Source organism: Phoca vitulina, unplaced genomic scaffold (genome assembly GCF_004348235.1).
Source record: "Phoca vitulina isolate PV1807 unplaced genomic scaffold, GSC_HSeal_1.0 scaffold5, whole genome shotgun sequence".
In the NCBI taxonomy this organism is placed as follows: Eukaryota; Metazoa; Chordata; class Mammalia; order Carnivora; family Phocidae; genus Phoca; species Phoca vitulina.
Genome location: NW_022589708.1, coordinates 37,704,101 through 37,722,138, shown reverse-complemented (window position 1 = coordinate 37,722,138; position 18,038 = coordinate 37,704,101). Strand labels below are relative to the sequence as shown.

At 35.4% G+C, this 18,038-nt stretch overlaps 1 pseudogene; it reads left to right on the top strand.

The window, feature by feature from the left end:
* The first annotated feature begins 11,279 nt into the window (after positions 1 to 11,279).
* On the top strand, positions 11,280 to 13,769 carry LOC116631402 (annotated as a pseudogene).
* The last annotated feature ends 4,269 nt before the right edge of the window (positions 13,770 to 18,038 follow it).

The window sequence follows — 18,038 nt, the reverse complement described above, 5'->3', positions numbered from 1 at the left end:
ACTTTGTTGAATGTTTTTTCTCCATGTACTGAAAGGATCATTTGACTCTTATACATTCTTTTATTAATTTGGTGTATCATGTTGATTGATTTGCAAATATTGAACCACCCTTGCAACCAAGGAATAAATCCCACTTGATTGTAGTGAACTATTTTTTTAATGTATTGTTGGATTTGGTTTGCTGGTATTTTATTGAGAATTCTTGCATCTGTGTTCATCAGGGATATTGGTTTGTAGTTTTCTTTTTTAGTGGTGTTTATCTGTTTTTGGTATCAGGGTAATGCTGGCCTCATAGAATGAACTTGGAAGTTTTCATTCCTTTTCTATTTTTTGGAATAGTTTGAGAATAGGCATCAACTCTTCCTGAAATGTTTGGTAGGATTCCCTTGGGAAGCCATCTGGCCATGGACTTTTGTTTATTGGGGCATTTTTGATTAACCAATCAATTGCTTTACTGATTATCAGTCTGTTCAAGTTTTCTTCCTATTTCAGTTTTGGTAGTTTGTATGTTTCTAGGAATTTATTTCTTCCAGATTGCCCAATTTGTTGGTATATAAATTTTCATAATATTCTCTTATAACTGTATTTCTGTGGTATTGGTTATGACTCTCCTCTCCCATTTGTGATTTTATTTATTTGGGTCCTTTTTCTTTTCTTTTTGATAAGTCTGGCTAGGAGTTTATCAATTTTATCATTTCTTTCAAAGAACCAGCTCCTGGTTTCATTGGTCTGTTCTACTGTTCTTTGTTTGTTTCGGTGTTGTTTGTTTCTGCTCTAATATTTATTATTTCCTTCCTTTTGCTGGTTTTAGGTTTCATTTGTTGTTCTTTTTCTAGCTCCTTTAGGTGTAAGGTTAGTTTGCGTATTTGAGATTTTTCTTGCTTCTTGAGGTGCCTGTATTGCCATATAATTCCCTCTTTTGTACACTTTTGCTGTATCCCAAAGGTTTTGGACTGTCGTGTGTTGATTTTCAATTCTTTCCGTGTATTTTTTTTTTAATTCCTTGTTTAATTTCCTGGCTGACCGATTCATTCTTTAGTAGGGTGTTCTGTAGCCTCCATGTATTTGTGGTCTTTCCAAATTTTTTCTTACAGTTGACTTCAAGTTTCATAGTATTGTGATTGGAAAATATGCATGGCATGATCTCAGTCTTTTTGTTGAGGCCTGAATTGTGCCCTAGTATGTGATGTTTTTTGGAGAATGTCCCATGTGCATTCAAAAAGAATGTGTATTCTGCTGCTTTAGGATGAAGTGTTCTGAATGTATCTATTAAGTCTATCTGGTCCAGTGTGTCATTCAAAGCCATTGGTTCCTTGTTGATTTTCTGTTTAGGTGATCTGTCCATTCCTGTAAGTGGGGTGTTAAACTCCCTTACTATTACTGTATTATTATCAGTTATATCCTTATGTTTCTTATTGTTTTATGTATTTGGGTGCTGCCATGTTGGGTGCATAATTATTTACAATTTTTGTATCTTCTTGTTGGATTGTCCACTTTATGATTATACAGTGTCCTTCTTCGACTTTTGTTACAGTCTTTGTTTTAAAGTCTAGTTTGTCTGATATAAGTATTGCTACTCTGGCTTTCTCTTGGCATCCATTTGCATGATAAATATTTCTCCATCCCATCACTTTCAATCTGCAGATGCCCTTAGGTCTAAAATGAATCTCTTGTAGGCAGCATATAGATGGGTCTTATTTTTTTATCCATTCTGAAACCCTGTTTATTGGAGTGTTTAGTCCATTTACATTCAAAGTAATTATTGTTAGATTTGTATTTATTACCATTTAAGTACTTGTTCTGTCATTGTTTTTGGAGATTTTTCTCTGATCGTTTCTTGTCTTTGTCACTTTTGGTCTCTCCTTTGCACTCAAAGAGTCTCCTTTAATATTCTTGCAGGGATGGTTTCATGGTCATGAAGTCCTTTAGTTTTTGTTTGCTGAGTAAACTCTTTATCTCTCCTTCTATTCTGAATGATAGCTTTAATGAGTAGAGTACTCTTGGCTGCAGATTTTTCCCATTCAGCACTTTGAATATACCATGCCACTCTCTTCTGGATTGCCAAGTTTCTGTTGAGAAAACTTCAGCTAGCCTTATGGGTTTTACCTTTTATGTTAAGGACTTCTTTTGTCTTGCTGCTTTTAAAATTTGCTCTTTATCATTGTATTTTGCAAATTTAATTACAATATGTCTTACTATTGGCCTGCTTTTGTTGATTTTGATGGGAGTTCTCCATGCTTCCTGGATCTGGGTGTCTATTTCCTTCTCCAGATGAGGGAAGTTTTCTGCTCTTATTTCTTCAAATACATTTTTGTCCCCTTTCTCTTCTTTTTCTGGGTCTCCTATAATACAAATGTTATTAGTTGTGATGGAGTCACTGAGTTCCCTATGTCTATTCTCATGTTGCATAATTCTTTCTCTCTTTTGTTCAACTTCATTACTTTCCATTACTGTATCTACTATGTCATTAATTTGTTCCTTTACTTCTTCTAGCATGCTGTTAAGTGCATCAAGCCTGTTTCCAATCTTGTTATTCTACTCTTCATCTCTGATTGATCTTTTTTAACTATTTTATCTCTGTCTATGTTGCCTATTCTTTTCTCAAGGCTGGTGAGTATCCTTATGATTGTTGCTTTAAATTCTTCATCAGGCATGTAATTTATATCTGTTTAACTAGATCTCTGTCCATGGCCTTGTCTTGTTCTTTCATTTGGGATAAATTCCTCTGTTTTCATATTTTGTGTAAGTCTCTGCCTTCTTTTGTGTGTTAGAAAAGTCAGCTATTTCTCCTGATCCTGAAAGTAATGGCCTTATGAAGAAGAGGTCATGTAGTGCCCAGGGCATGGTGCTTCGGGAAATATCTCCAATGTGTGCTGCGTGCACTCTGCTTTTGTGTTTTCACTGCTCTGTGCTTCAGGCCAGTCATCTGCAGAGGCTCCCCTTGCCTTTTGTGGATAGTACTTGGTCCTTAGCCTGAATTTGGCAAGTTTTAACTAGTTGTCCTCTGGTCTACTTGTGAAATGAGACCTGACACCACCTCCACCAGAACTGAGGCCTGCAGAACTCTGTGGTTGTGAGACATGGTGTGGTGAGGGGTTTATGCTGGTCTTCTGGGGTAGGGGCCCACTGCACTAAGACTGAGGCAAGCATGACTGAGAAGGGCAGTCCCACCAGAGTGCAGGATGCTGGGGCTTAATGTATGCAAGGTAGACCACCAGTGTTGACACTGTGCTGCTTCACAGAGATGGCTCTGTGTGTATTATACTGTGGGTCAGAGGAGGGAAATTATGCTGATCAACTCCTTTTTTCCCAGAGAGGTGTTTTGTGAACACTGCCTCTCAGGGATGCACTCTGAGAAGAGTGAATTATCTCCCCACTGTGTGTGCCCCAGATGCTTTTCAGGTTGCTCTTTCTGTGCTGTCTGACCCTGGGTTGTTTGCCTGCCTTCTCTCCAGAAGCAGCATAGTGCCTTTGGGGCTCTATCCCACCCACCAAAGCCCACTGACCTTTAAAACTCCAGGCTTTAAGCTCTGCTAGTTGTAAGAACTTACAAAATTCAAACCCTCCTGTTTTCCAAACCAATGGCTTTAGGAAAACATTCTCCTTGTGCCTTTGCCTGTGTGTTCCTCTCTCTCGCCCTTCTTCAGGACCATGGCTCCCTCCCCTCCATAGCACCATGATACATTTCTCCCTTAGACTATATCTCCATACTTCCTACCTTCTTCCATGTGGCCTTTTCTCTACCTTTAGCTGTGGAGTTTGCTCTGTCAGTCTTCAAGTTGATTTCTGTGGTATTTAGGGTGGGTGGTTTAATAGTTATCTAGTTGTGTTCATGGTATGAGGCAAGCCTAAGGTCCTCCTACTCTGCAGCCATCTTCCTCTCTCCTCTGTATTGTTAATTTTGAATCCATTGTGGGACACTTGTATGTTTTAAGGGGAATTTAAGGTATTTATTCTTCGAAATACTTAAATATCAATTTATTAAACATAACCTGCTTGTTATTTGAGTTTAATATGGTAACTGTGGCCTTGCCTCAGTTATGATCTTTTAAGTGATCTCGGTCTATGAAATGAAGAAAATCAAGCATTTACCTTATAATTAAGTACTCAGAGTAGTTAAACAAGTGTTTTATATTTCTATCTTGTAAATTCTTTGCATAAGACTAGATTTAGATTATTTAAGTTTTTATGTACCCATATGTATATGTGTAGTGGTTTCACAAGTATTTGAAAATTCAAGACCACTGAATAACAATTTTGATACTGTGTTAAGTGATAAATATAAATGTCATATAAAAGTACATCTTAAAAATGTTTAATTTTGTGTAGAATTCAAACAGGCAGGAGATGAGAAATAAGCCAAATAGTAATAGAATTTTTTCATGTGCTTTTTTCAAATTTATACTTATATGTGGTCAAAAACATATTTCTGAAAGACTAATTCAAAAACAAAAGAAAAACAAACCAGGACAGTCTTCTCCAATTCTGTCTCATCACCCATCAGAATCAATCACAATATTGCTATGTTTTCAGGTAGTTACCTACATATTTCTAAAGAATGGGTTCTTCTTCCTTCATTCATTTAATCCTTCCTCCTTCCTGTCTTCCATCTTTCTCTTTTTGTGTGTTTTAGACATTATTTGTTGTCTATTGCTTATGTCTAATATAGACATTTCTACATTCAAAGGTTAATATCAAAGTTTCTCATATCCAAGCCCAACTCACATTTTCCCTATTATACTCCCATTATAATTACGTTAGAATATGTAGCACAATCAGTATTTAGTTTTCATATTACTGTGATTTGCAGTTTTAATTCATAGCTCACCTACATAGTATATCAGGATTTTATTTCAGTTTTGGCACACTTTTAGTTTATTTTTCATGGTTCATATTTTTTCATTTACTAATATTTTTATTTTGTGTACTATGATCAATTCAGTCCCTTCCTTGCTGTTTCCTTGCTTGATATTTTCCCTTTGTACAAAAATCACGTTCCCTCAGAATATTCAAATCTTTGTCTCATTTTTTTTCATTTTCTATTTTTGTTCTTAAGAAATTTTATGATTGTTTAATTCTTGATATTCTTTCTTTTCTCTACCAGCTTCTTTAGGATATTTTACAAATTATTAACTTTTAAAATTTTACCCGATATCTTCTAATGAAGTATTTTTTTAATTTTATGTATTTTTAATTTTATATATTTAATTTTATATATGCTCACTGGAGTTAATTTATCTGGAAAATTTTCTTTCACTTCTGAGACATTTTTCTTGGAATTTTTTTCCCTTCAGTTTCTTTTTTTTTTTTTCATTGTTATTTGGATATTGTGCCCTTTGTATTGATTAATATTTCTTATCTATTTTGTTATGTGTGTCTTTTTTTTTTTTTTTTTTTTTTTAAAGATTTTATTTATTTATTTGACAGAGAGAGAGGCAGCGAGAGAGGGAACACAAGCAGGGGGAGTAGGAGAGGGAGAAGCAGGCTTCCCGCGGAGCAGGGAGCCCGACGCGGGGCTCGATCCCAGGACCCTGGGATCATGACCTGAGCCGAAGGCAGACGCTTAACGACTGAGCCACCCAGGCGCCCCTATTTTGTTATGTGTGTCTTTTTTAAAAGTCTGTTATTAGGCAGATATAATCAGTTATGCATTCTAATGTCTATTGTGATTTTTAAATGTCTGCTATCATGTTTCCAAGATCTTATTTTTTCTCTCAGAATGTTTCTTTTTATTATGATTTTAAAATAACAATGTGTGATTTAGTTCATAGATGAAATATTCATATTTTTGAATATTTTTTTTATATTTTTATTTTTTATTTTTTTATTTTTTTTAATTTTATTATGTTATGTTAGTCACCATACAATACATCATTGGTTTTTGATGTCGTGATCCACGATCCATTGTTTACATTTAAAAATATGCTCCCTGCATTTTGCCTTTATCTAAGAGTTCTTTCTTTTTTTTTTTTGTTTTTTGTTTTGTGTGTCTTGGCAACTTTCTTCCATGTTTTAGATTTTTCTTCAATGTTGGGTAATTATTGGCTCCTTCTTCATATGTGAGAGTGAGACATAGCATATTGTTTGAAGCTATGTGTATATGGTGGTAGAGGGACTTGTTTAATGTGTGCCTGTTTATAGGCTGATTGGGCAGTGTCCTGGCCATTTCAACGATAACCCTCAGGTTTAGTATCATGAGATTTTTTTCTCTCCAGCAAAATAATTTTCCCCAGAGAGGTTTTCTGCAATCTCTTGCAGAGATTATGAATCGGGCTACCAAGATTTGGTGGCAAGCAGGGGAAACAGAACCAGCTACATAATTTCAGTGACCCCTTTTTAAAAAATTATTAAGAATTTTAATAAAGCAGAAGTAAAACATTAAAACAAGAGTGAGATCCTTCTGAGTGTGGGCCCTGTGTGACTACTCAAGCCCCTCAACAATAACACCAGCTCTAAGGGGAGCAAGCTGTGAGGGCAGACTCCTTTGTATACTTTCACATAATCCTTGTGGTGACTTGAGGTTCAGTATACCAAAGGTTCTCTGTTTATCTCTCCAGAGATAACTCTCCTGTTTCCTACTGGCAAGTGCCAAGGACAGTATTCTGGCTATAGAGGAAAGGTAGTAGGGAAAAGATTCTAAAACCTAGTGTTTCTTATAAAGAATTTCAATAAATTATTCTGCTTTCAGTCCTAGGTAGATGGTTTTGGTTTTGGTTTTGGTTTTTTTAAGATTTATTTATTTATTTTAGAGCACCCTGTATGTGAGTTGTGGGGAGGGGGAGGGGCAGAGGGAGAGAACCCTCAAGCTGATTCCCCTTTGAGCATAGAGCCTCACCTGGGGTTTAATCTCAGGACCCATGAGGTCATAACCTAGGCCAAAACCAAGAGTCAGACTCCTAGCCAACTGAGCCACCCAGGTGCCCCAGTAGATGTTTTCAATTTACTGCCCTTAATCAGAAATTGGACTTTTTCTTTTTAGTGAAATTAAAAAAAAAAAATAGAAAATTCCTCTTTAAAAATGTATTTCAGGGGCACCAGTGTGGCTCAGTCAGGCAGCCAGCTCTTGATTTCGGCTCAGGTCATGATCTCAAGGTCCTGGGATTGAGCCCCGTGTCTGGCTCCACATTCTGCAGGGAGTGTGCTTGAGTCTCTCCCTCTCTCATCCTGCCCACACACTCTCTCTAAAATAAATAAATAAGGGGCGCCTGGGTGGCTCAGTCGTTAAGCGTCTGCCTTCGGCTCAAGTCATGATCCCAGAGTCCTGGGATTGAGCCCCGCATCAGGCTCTCTGTTCAGCGGGGAGCCTGCTTCTCCCTCTCCCACCCTGCCTGCTTGTGTTCCCTCTCTCACGGTCTCTCTCTGTCAAATAAATAAATAAAATCTTTAAAAAATAAATAAATAAAAAATAAAATAAATAAATAATTTTTTTTTTAAGATTTTATTTATTTATTTGACAGTGAAAGACACAGCAAGAGAGGGAACAAGCAGGGGGAGTGGGAGAGGGAGAAGCAGGCTTCCTGCGGAGCAGGGAGCCTGATGAGGGGCTCAGGCCCAGGACCCTGGGATCATGACCTGAGCCGAAGGCAGACGCTTAACGACTGAGCCACCCAAGCAGCCCAATAAATAAATTAAAAAATTAAAAAATAAAAATAAATAAAAATAAATAAAAATGTATTTAATTTTGCAAACTATAAAGTATTCTACAAAACAATTTAACTTTCTCTTTTTCTGTTCTTTGATCTTTTTTAATTGAAATCTACTTTAGAAATAATCTAAATTTCCCTCATTTTATAAATGAATTAACTAAAACTCAGCTGAGTGACATATATATCATCACACAGCTGCATGGGAGCAAAAGAATGTCACAAATTTTTAAAATTTTCCATGGAGTTTAGTATTTAATGCTTAACTAGCTATTATTTAAACATGGACAGTTTACTTTCCTTGAAAATTTTAGACATCAAAGAATGTCTACTTGGAGAAAAAAGCATACACAGGAAAAAGTAATACCTTTCACACTGTACAAATTCACAAATAATTTTTAATTGAAAATAGCAAATCAGTATCATGGGTTTGGCATTACACTGTGATGTAATAAAATGAGCATCCTGTGGGGCGCCTGGGTGGCTCAGTCGTTAAGCGTCTGCCTTTGGCTCAGGTCATGATCCCAGGGTCCTGGGATCCAGCCCTGCATCGGGCTCCCTGCTCCGCAGGAAGCCTGCTTCTCCCTCTCCCACTTCCCCTGCTTGTGTTCCCTCTCTCGCTGTGTCTCTCTCTGTCAAATAAATAAATAAAAATCTTAGGAAAAAATGAGCATCCTAGAAATTATTAAATCCTTAATTTTAAATATACACAGATTTATTCTGTTAGGAGAATAGAGAATAAAACTAAATTATTATAAAATTGTTTTTATACTTGCTGTGTATTTGTATCTATTTTATGAGTATTCTTGGGTTACTATCTCTAGATTGCAGTTACCAAAAAAAAACAAAAACAAAGCACCCTCATTGTGACCTAAATGTGCATTTTTCCTACATCTATCTGATTAGTGATAACTTGTCTCTTATCTCGTGTCTTAGAATAGAACTACAATAATAATAATAAACCAATAACGGTTTATCTGAATTAGATACTTTCAACTGAGTTTTGCAAACACTTTCTTAAGCCCAGGTAAATATGAATGTACATGAACAGAAGAGTATTATCTATTTTATTTGTAGAGTATAAATACTTCATTCTTTTAGTGAGTCTTAAATACCAAAAGCTTATACTTTGGAACCATTGCTGAGGAAAAGCAATGCCAGCATCTTAATTTTTATCATTTCATCATTCACCTAAAATTTATATGTATACTCCAGGTAAGTCAGTCTTATTCTTGAGCCCATCTTATTGTGTTGTAGTAATAAATGGAATTATTCATTTAGAAGTATGAAGACCAAGGTAGAACTCTTGTTGTTTTCTTTCCACTACTTTAGGAAGTTTTTCCATGTCCAGAATGAAATCCAGTGCTTTTTTTAAGTCAAACTTTACATTGCTATGTTATTTCAGAAAAAGCTCAGCTGGTGTTTGTCCAGTGGGATGAGCTCACGCAGCACAGTATTAAAAAGGAACCATGAAAAAAAAATAAAAAAGACCCATTAAACATTGGTAGACAAAAAAGACTTTTTCTTGTTGGTTTATTTTTTATACATATACATGTCAAAACAAAGTTTTCTTTCTCAAATTTAAACTCAGATTTTTATCATACATTTGACAGTGTTTTTTTTTTTCTCATCTCATCAAAAAGAATTTTTCTTCATTTTATCTAGCATTATATTTCATTTTCAAGGTAAAATATCCACCATTCTCAGATGCTTACTTAGTTGTAAGACTATCCCCTTATTCCTCTCACTAGTACACATGGAATTTATGTTATAGTAGCAAAATATAGCTATAGCATTTTAATTACAAACATGACTCCTTTTCAAATTTACTAAAGTCTTAGTGATACATTTATGGTACTTGTAAAAATATGCTGAATGTTACAAATACTATTATTAAATTGTATTAATATTAGAAATTAAGCTGCATAGATAACCATGAAATGAAGGATAGATAGAAAAGAAAAAAGCAGCTAACATATATTGAATTTTTATTTGGTAATGTTCCCTTTACATAGATTGTCATATTTAATCTTTATAAAGCCACTTTGAGAAAAGTATTATTATTAATGAAGGAAATAAAGAAGTTTAATAATGTGCACTAATAAACAAACATAACAAAAGTCAGGTCTAGAATACAAATCCAAGATATTCTAACTGTTGAGCCTCACATGTCCTCGAGTAAGAATTTTAAAAGATGGTAAAGAAGAATAGAGGATGAGGTTGGAAGTTAAAGATAAATCAGGAAGGATGAAAAGTGGGGACTTAAAAGAATAGATGGCAAAAATTAAACGTGATAAAGTCTTTCTACATGGTGAAAGAAAGTTTTAAGAAAAAAATATATGTTCTTGGGGAATATGAGGAAAATAAATATGTTTTAGTTAAAGTCAAAGAAGGTCATTATGGATTAGATAGGACAGAAAGGCAGTTGGTAAAACTACCAAACTTCTTAGTGGAATTTAGCTACCATGCTGGCACTAGCACAAGTCCTGTAAGGAGTTTGAAGGAGCAGTTGTCTCTGGAGGATACTGAGCATGTTAGACTGTCCAGGGAAACCAGAGAGAATGGACTCAGTTATCAGACAGCATGACAGATTAACCTCATTTAGACACTTAGTCCGCTAACTCTAGTGTAACTGGACTCATCCCAGCTTTAAAGAGTTTCTATAAGTTCACTTAGTGAACAAATGTCAAGTGAATAATATCTGTAGTTTTGTTATTCACGTTCCAGCAGAAAAGAGATCACACACTCATATAAAGATACTTTAAATCATTGTTTTTTCAAGTAAAGGAACTGATTCAAAGGTGTATACAGTGTAGATGGTAAGCATAAGGGACAGTGCTGTAGTCTAGGACTAGTGGTAGCAAACATTTTACCAAGCCTAAGCCTGAAAAGTCAAGGGCAGAGAAAGGTTGATAGAAACCAAATGAAGAAAAGTCTGTCTTAAGAGGAGTAGTGATTTCCACTTCAGAGATCCAGCCAACTAAAGGGGTCCCTGAGAGAAAGTATATTTTGAGGAATTAATACCCTGGCCTAACTTTTCTTCATCTCTTCAGTCTCTTTCAGTGATTTCCTGTATAACCCTTTCATATCTTCTCTCTCCAAAATTTCTTATGCATTATGTCCAATCCTCATTCTCAGATGTTTACCTTAACTTCTATTTCACTAAGAAAATAGGAGCAATCAGAAGACAACTTCCACCAACTCCCAATACCACTTATACAGGTATACTTAATTTTATTGTGCTTCACTTTATTTTATTGTGCTTTGCAGATATTGCATTTTTTACAAATTAAAGGCTTTTGACAACCCTGTGTTGAGCAAGTCTATCAGCACCATTTTTCCAAAAACATTTGTTCACTTCATGTCTCTGTCACATTTTGATAATTCTTATAATATTTCAAACTTTTTCATTAGTATTATATTTATTATGGTGACCTTTAATCAGTGATCTTTGATGTTAGTATTGTATTTGTTATGGGGCATCATGAAATATCCCATGTAAGATGGCAAAGTTAATTGATAAATATTGTGTGTATTCTGACTGCTCCACCAACCTGCCATTCCCCATTTTTCTCCTCCTTAAGCCTCCCTATTTCCTGAACACCATATTGAAATTATGCTAATTAATAAGCCTAAATGACCTCTAAGTGTTTAAGTGAAAGGAAGAATCACATGGCTCTCACTTTAAATCAGAATCTAGAAATGTTTAAACTTAGTCAAAAGCTGAGAGATGCCAAAAGCTAAGCCTCTTATGTGAAATAGTTAACCAAGTTGTGAATGCAAAAGAAAAGTTCTTGAAGGAAATTAAAAGTGCCACTCCAGTGAACACACAATTAGTAAAAAAGTAAAACAGCCTTATTGCTGATATGGAGAAAGTTTTAGTGGTCTGAATAGAAGATCAAAGCAGACATAACATTCTCTTAAGCCAAAGCTTAATCCAGAGCAAGGCCTTAACCTCTTCAATTCTATGAAGACTCAGAGAGGTGAGGTAGTTGCAGAAGAAAAGTTTGAAACTGGTACTAGAGATTGGTTCATGAGTTTTAAGGAAAGAAGCTCTCTCCATAACATAAAAGTGCAAGGTGAAACAGCAAGCACTGATGTAGAACTTGCAGCAAGTTACCCAAAAGACCTAGCTAGGGTCATTAATGAAGGTGGCTACACTAAACAAGAGATTTCTGATACAGAAGAAACAACCTCTATCAGAAGAAGATGCTGGGCTCCTGGGTGGCTCAATTAGTTAAGCGTCTGCCTTCGGCTCAGGTCATGATCTCAGGGTCCTGAGATTGAGTCCCACATCAGGCTCTCTGATGAGCGGGAGTCTGCTTCTCCCCCTCACTCTCCCTTTGTGCTCTCTCTGTCTCTCAAACAAATGAATAAAAATCTTAAAAAAAAAAAAGAAGAAGAAGATGCCATCTAGGACTTTCATAGCTAGGGAGAAGTCAATGCCTGGCTTCAAAGCTTTAAAGGACAGGCTGAGTCTCTTGTTAGTGACTAATGTAGCTGGTGACTTTAAGTTGAAGCCTATGCTTGTTTATCACTCAAAAAAAAAAAAAAAAAAAATCTGAGAGCCCTTAAGAATTATGCTAAATCTACTCTGCCTATGCTCTATAATTGGAACAACAAAACCTATAAGACATCACATCTGTTATAACATGGTTTACTGAATATTTTAAGCCCACTTTAAGACCTAGCACTCGGAAAAAAGATTGCTTTCAAAACATTACTATTCATTGACAATGCATGTGGTCACCTAAGAATTCTGATGGAGATGCACAATGAAATTAATGTTGTTTTCATGCCTGCTAACACAATATCCATTCTGTGGCCCATGGATCACAGAGCACTTTTTACTTTCAAGTCTTATTACTTAAGAAATACCTTTCACAAGGCTATAGCTGCCGTAAGTAGTTATTCCATTAAAGGATGTGGGCAAAATAAATTAAATACCTTCTGGAAGGGATTCACCATTCTAGATGCCATTTAGAACATCTGTGATTCATTGGAAGAGGTCAGAATATCAACATTAACAGAAGTTTAAAAGAAGTTAATTCCAACCCTCATGGGTGACTTTGAAGAGTTGAAGACTTTAGTGGAGGAAGTAATTGCAGATGTGGTAGAAGTGGCAAGAGAATTAAAATTAGAAGTAGAGCCTGAAATTTGTCTGAATTGCTGCAATCCCTTAATAAAACTTTAACAGCTGAAGATTTGCTTCTTATGGATGAGCGAAGAAAGTGGTTTCTTTTTTTAAAATTTTTTATTTAAATTCAATTTAGTTAACATATACTGTATTATTAGTTTCAGGGGTAGAATTTAGTGATTCATAAGTTGCATATAACACCCAGTGGTCATTACATCAAGTGTCCTTCTTAATGTCCATCACCCAGTTACCCCATCCCCCCACCCACATCCCCTCCAGCAACCCTCAGTTTGTTTCCTATAGTTAAAGAGTCTCTTATGGTTTGCCTCCCTCTCTGTTTTCATCTTATTTTATTTTTCCTTCCCTTTCCCTATGTTCATCTGTTTTGTTTCTTAAATTCCACATATGAATGAAATCATATGGTATTTGTCTTTCTCTGACTGACTTATTTTGCTTAGCATAATACCCTATAGTTCCACCTATATCATTGAAATGGAGATATTTCTTTTTGATGGCTGGGTAATATTCCAATGCATATATATATATATATATATATACCACATCTTCTTTATCCATTCACCTAATGATGAATATCTGGGTTCTTTCCATATTTTGGCTATTGTGGACATTGATGCCATAAACATTGGGGTACGTGTGCCCCTTGAGATGGAATCCACTCCTGGTGAAGATGCTGTGAAGATTGTTGTAATGATAATGAAGGATTTGGAATGTTACATAAACTTGGTTGGTAAAGCAGTGGCAGGGTTTGAAAGGACTGACCTTAATTTTGAAAGAAATTCTACTGTGGGCAAAATGCTATCAATCAACTTTGAATTCTACAAAAAAATCATTCAAGAAAGAATGAATTGATGCAGCAAACTTCATTGTTGTTGTATTTTAAAAAAATTTCACAGCCACCTTTTACAACCATCACCCTGATCAGTCAGCAGCCATCAACATTGGAGCAAAACTCTCTACTAGCAAATTGAGTGTGATTTGCTGAAAGCTCAGATAATGCTTATCATTCTTTAGCAATCAAGTATTTTTTAGTTAAGGTATGGTATATATTTTTTTCAGACATAAAGCTATAGCACACTTAATAGACTACACAGTGTAAACATAACTTTTATATACACTGGGAAACCAAAAATTTCATATGACTCACTTCATTGTCGTGGTCTGGAAGTGAACCTATAATATTTCAGAGGTATCCCACTACGAATACGTGCATATATGTGCTCTGCCTTCCTTACTATTACCATGGATGATCTATTGATAGAGGTACCTTAGGGCCAAATCATTCAGTTGTACATTATGTTTCATGTGCTTGTATCTCTCATCAAGTATATCACTCTAAAAATGTACTTTTTTCCCTGTATCATAAATTTTTCCCTCCATATTGAATTATTTCTATCAACACAACAAAAATACAGTTAATTTTTTATTAAAGTAAATCCTCTAATAATTGTTAGGAGACAACCTATGAGTCTATCAGTTTGTACCCATCCTGCAAACTGAAGTACAGACTGTTCTTTTTACAAGAATGTTCATTTGGGAAGCAGATTTAGGCAAAAAGGTTGTGTCTCCTACCAGAGCAAAGGGAAAACTTTCCTGTACTCTTTTATAGAAGACTCGGGTTCCTTAAACTCAGGCATCTTATGTAACTCAAGCCCCTGCATGTGGGAATTAGTGCCTAGAGGATAGACATAAAAATGATGAAACTATAGCTACTGCTATTGCTGTGAATAATAAACTGTCTTTCATTTCTGACCCAGAGTGTTGGGGTCTTCTACTAGCATTCATGAAATTGTAGCAAGCTAACTTGTAATATGGAAGTAAAGCAAAATGTAGACCCTTTACTTTTATCGCCATCAATCTCATTTATCTAATACATGATCCTTCGTGACAGAACTCCTTGAAAATGTTGTCTATATTTATTATCTCAAATTCCAGTCTTCCCATTCTGATTGTATTACTGCACAGAAACTGCTTCTATCAAAATTTGACCTAAAAATTGCTTAGTCCAATAGTCAGTTCTTAGCTCTCATCTTTCATTATTTATAACCAACATTCAACTTCTGATCACACTTTTCCTTTCAAGGTCTTTCTTCACTTTGCTTCTAGATCAATACCATTATGCTTTTGGTCCTTTCATACCACGTGCTAATTTTCAGTATCCTTTGAAAATTTTTCTTCATTTTTTTAGTCTCTTAAGAGTCTATCCCTTATGATAAAGGGCTCAGTCTTGAAACACTTCTCTTTGCTTTCTACATGCAATTTCTGGAATATCTATCTCTTTTAGCATCATGACTTTAATTATCTGTCCACACTGACAACTAGCATATTTATATCTACATCCCAGACCTCTTGAGCTACACATTTACTTCCAACTGCTTGACACATTCACTTGGAAGTAAAATTGGCATATCAAACTTAACATGTTTAAAACTGTACTACATGTTTCCCCCATCAGCCTATTCCTTTCTCAACCTTTAATTCCATATAATGTCAACCACATCCTTTAAGTTGCTTAAGCCAAAAACCTTAAAATTTTCCTTAACTTCTCTTTTTCTCGGGTCATAAATCTAATCTTTCCACAAATTCCTTTGTCTCTTCCTTATATTTAATTATATTTAGAGACATCCACCCTCCTATCACCTCTAATGCTACACCTGGTCTAAACTACCATAATCTCTTATCTAGATTACTGCAATAGCCTCCTAACAGATCACAATATTTCTGTTTCTCCTCGTAAAGTTTATTTTCACCAGAGTAGCTAGAGTAATCCTGCTGTCCTGTAAAATGAAATCTTCACTTCTGTGCTCATACCTCTGTTGGCTTCCCAACTCACACAAAGTATAAAGCATATTCCCTACAGTGACCAAGAGGACTCTTTTATCTCATATTTTACCTCCTTTACTCTCTGACTCACTCTGCCCAATCCATGTAGGCTTCTTCAGTGATCCTCAGATATTCTAGTACATTTATTTTCAAGATACTTAAACTTCCTCCAGATATCCATGAAGCTTACTCCCTCATATCTCTTCACATCTTGGCTCAAATATCACCTTTTCCCTTAAACTTCTAATTCCCTGACCCCTGGAACATTATATAAATCTTTTTTATTTTTTTTACTTCCTATCTCTGACATCATTTCACATAATTTCCATTTTTACTTAAATATTCACAGCTAGAATGTAGGCTCTATGGAGAAATTAGTCTTTTTTTAATCATTCTATAATCATGACATTTGCAGTAGTCCTGGAACATAGTTGGTGTTCAATAAATATTTGTCACATGATTGATTTACTTAATATACACATACTTGGACATATCTCAGAAAGCCTTCCATATATTATACAAATTATTTTAGGGAATATTCTGAAAATGAATAAAACATTTGTCTTTCCTTTCACGTGAAGATCTTTGATCAATACTGTTTTATAGACAGTGTTCAATGAAATATTTAATTTAGTTACTATCCATAAGTAGTTTGTCATATTTCATCAAATTTCAGTTGTTCATCAGTCTATGTTTTTTTTTAAAGGGTTTTATTTATTTTATTATTATGTTATGTTAATCACCATACATTACATCATTAGTTTTTGATGTAGTGTTCCATGATTCATTGTTTGCATATAACACCCAGTGCTCCATGCAGAATGTGCCCTCTTTAATACCCATCACCAGGCTAACCCATCCTCCCATCCCCCTCCCCTCTAGAACCCTCAGTTTGTTTTTCAAAGTCCATTGTCTCTCATGGTTCATCTTCCCCTCCGATTCTATGTTTTATGTAGTTAAATGACTAATAAGCTATATTCCTGACCTTCAAGTTGGGGTCAGTGTTTGTAAATGGCAAGTTGCCATTTTTTTTTATGCAAACATGTTTTTCTCTATATTAATGATCAGTTTTAAGAAAACTCTCTTTTAGAGTTTTCAGAATTTATTTTTTATCCTCATTATCCAAGTCTAATTAGTTACTCCTTTCATATGTTGTTTTGTGTGTGTGTGTGTGTGTGTGAGAGAGAGAGAGAGAGAAATCTGAATTTCTCCAAACAATTATGCAAGTGTTCATTGAGGAGAAGAAGAAATGTAGAAAGGAGTGCCATTGAGAATAGGAAGAGGGGGAGAAGTTTAATCAGATGGAAATTAAAGCTGAAGTTTGTTGTTACGGGTTCAGTTGTGTTTCCCCAAAAAACATATTTAAGTACTAACTTCTATTATCTGTGACTGTGACCTTATTTCAAAATAGAGTCTTTACAGATGTATTCAAGTTAAGACAAGGTCATTGGAGTGGGCCCTAACCCAGTACCAATGCAATTTAACACCCGTAACTGGTATCTTTATAAGAAGAGAAGAGACATGCAGGGAGAATGTCATGTGAAGATGGAGACAGAGATAAAGTGATGTATGAACATGCCAAGGAACACCAGGTATTTGGGTCATCATCAGAAGTTAAGAGAGGCATAGAACAGATTCTGAGCCTTTAGAAAGAACCAACCCCGCCAACACCTTGGTTTCAGATTTTTGGCCTCTAGAACTGTGAGAGAATAAATTTCTGTTTTTTAAGCTACCTGTTTTGTGGTATTTTGTTATGGCAGCCCTAAGAAACTGGTATAATTGGAATGCCCAAAAAACAGTGGAAAAACTCACTATGTACCATTGACTGAGTGATATACCAAGAGAGCAAAGGGGATGGATGCCTAGTCAAGGAGTTGTATCTTGGGCACTATTATCCAAGTCTCACCAGCAACTCCCTAGCTACCTACTGTGGTATGTGAATGGCAGAGCTGCTTAACCTGCTCATATCCTAAAGGCTAAGACAATAAGCTTCTTATGTGCAACGCTAGTGGACAAATGAATCATTACAGACCTCCTAAAGTTTGTCTTTAAATATGACCCTGGGGCCTTGAAAACCTCTACGGAGAAGGAGAGTTTGAAAGCTATTAGTAATGATGTAGATTAATTTCTTACAACCCTAAAGATGGAAAGCTTGGATTTGTGTTTAAGTTATAAGCATTTAAAAATATGCTATAGAGTATACACTAGAGGTTGCCATATACATATCTGCTGCATATGTAAAATCCATATTATTGGAACAGAATATGGACTCTTACATTTGTAAGAGTTATCTGGATATTATGAGCAAAATTGTTTTATTTGTATTAGTTGGGTTTTTGCTTAAATAACCCTTCTTGAAAGTTAGTTTTTTGAATTTATAAATCCATATATTTAAGACCTCATTGAGTTACTACCAT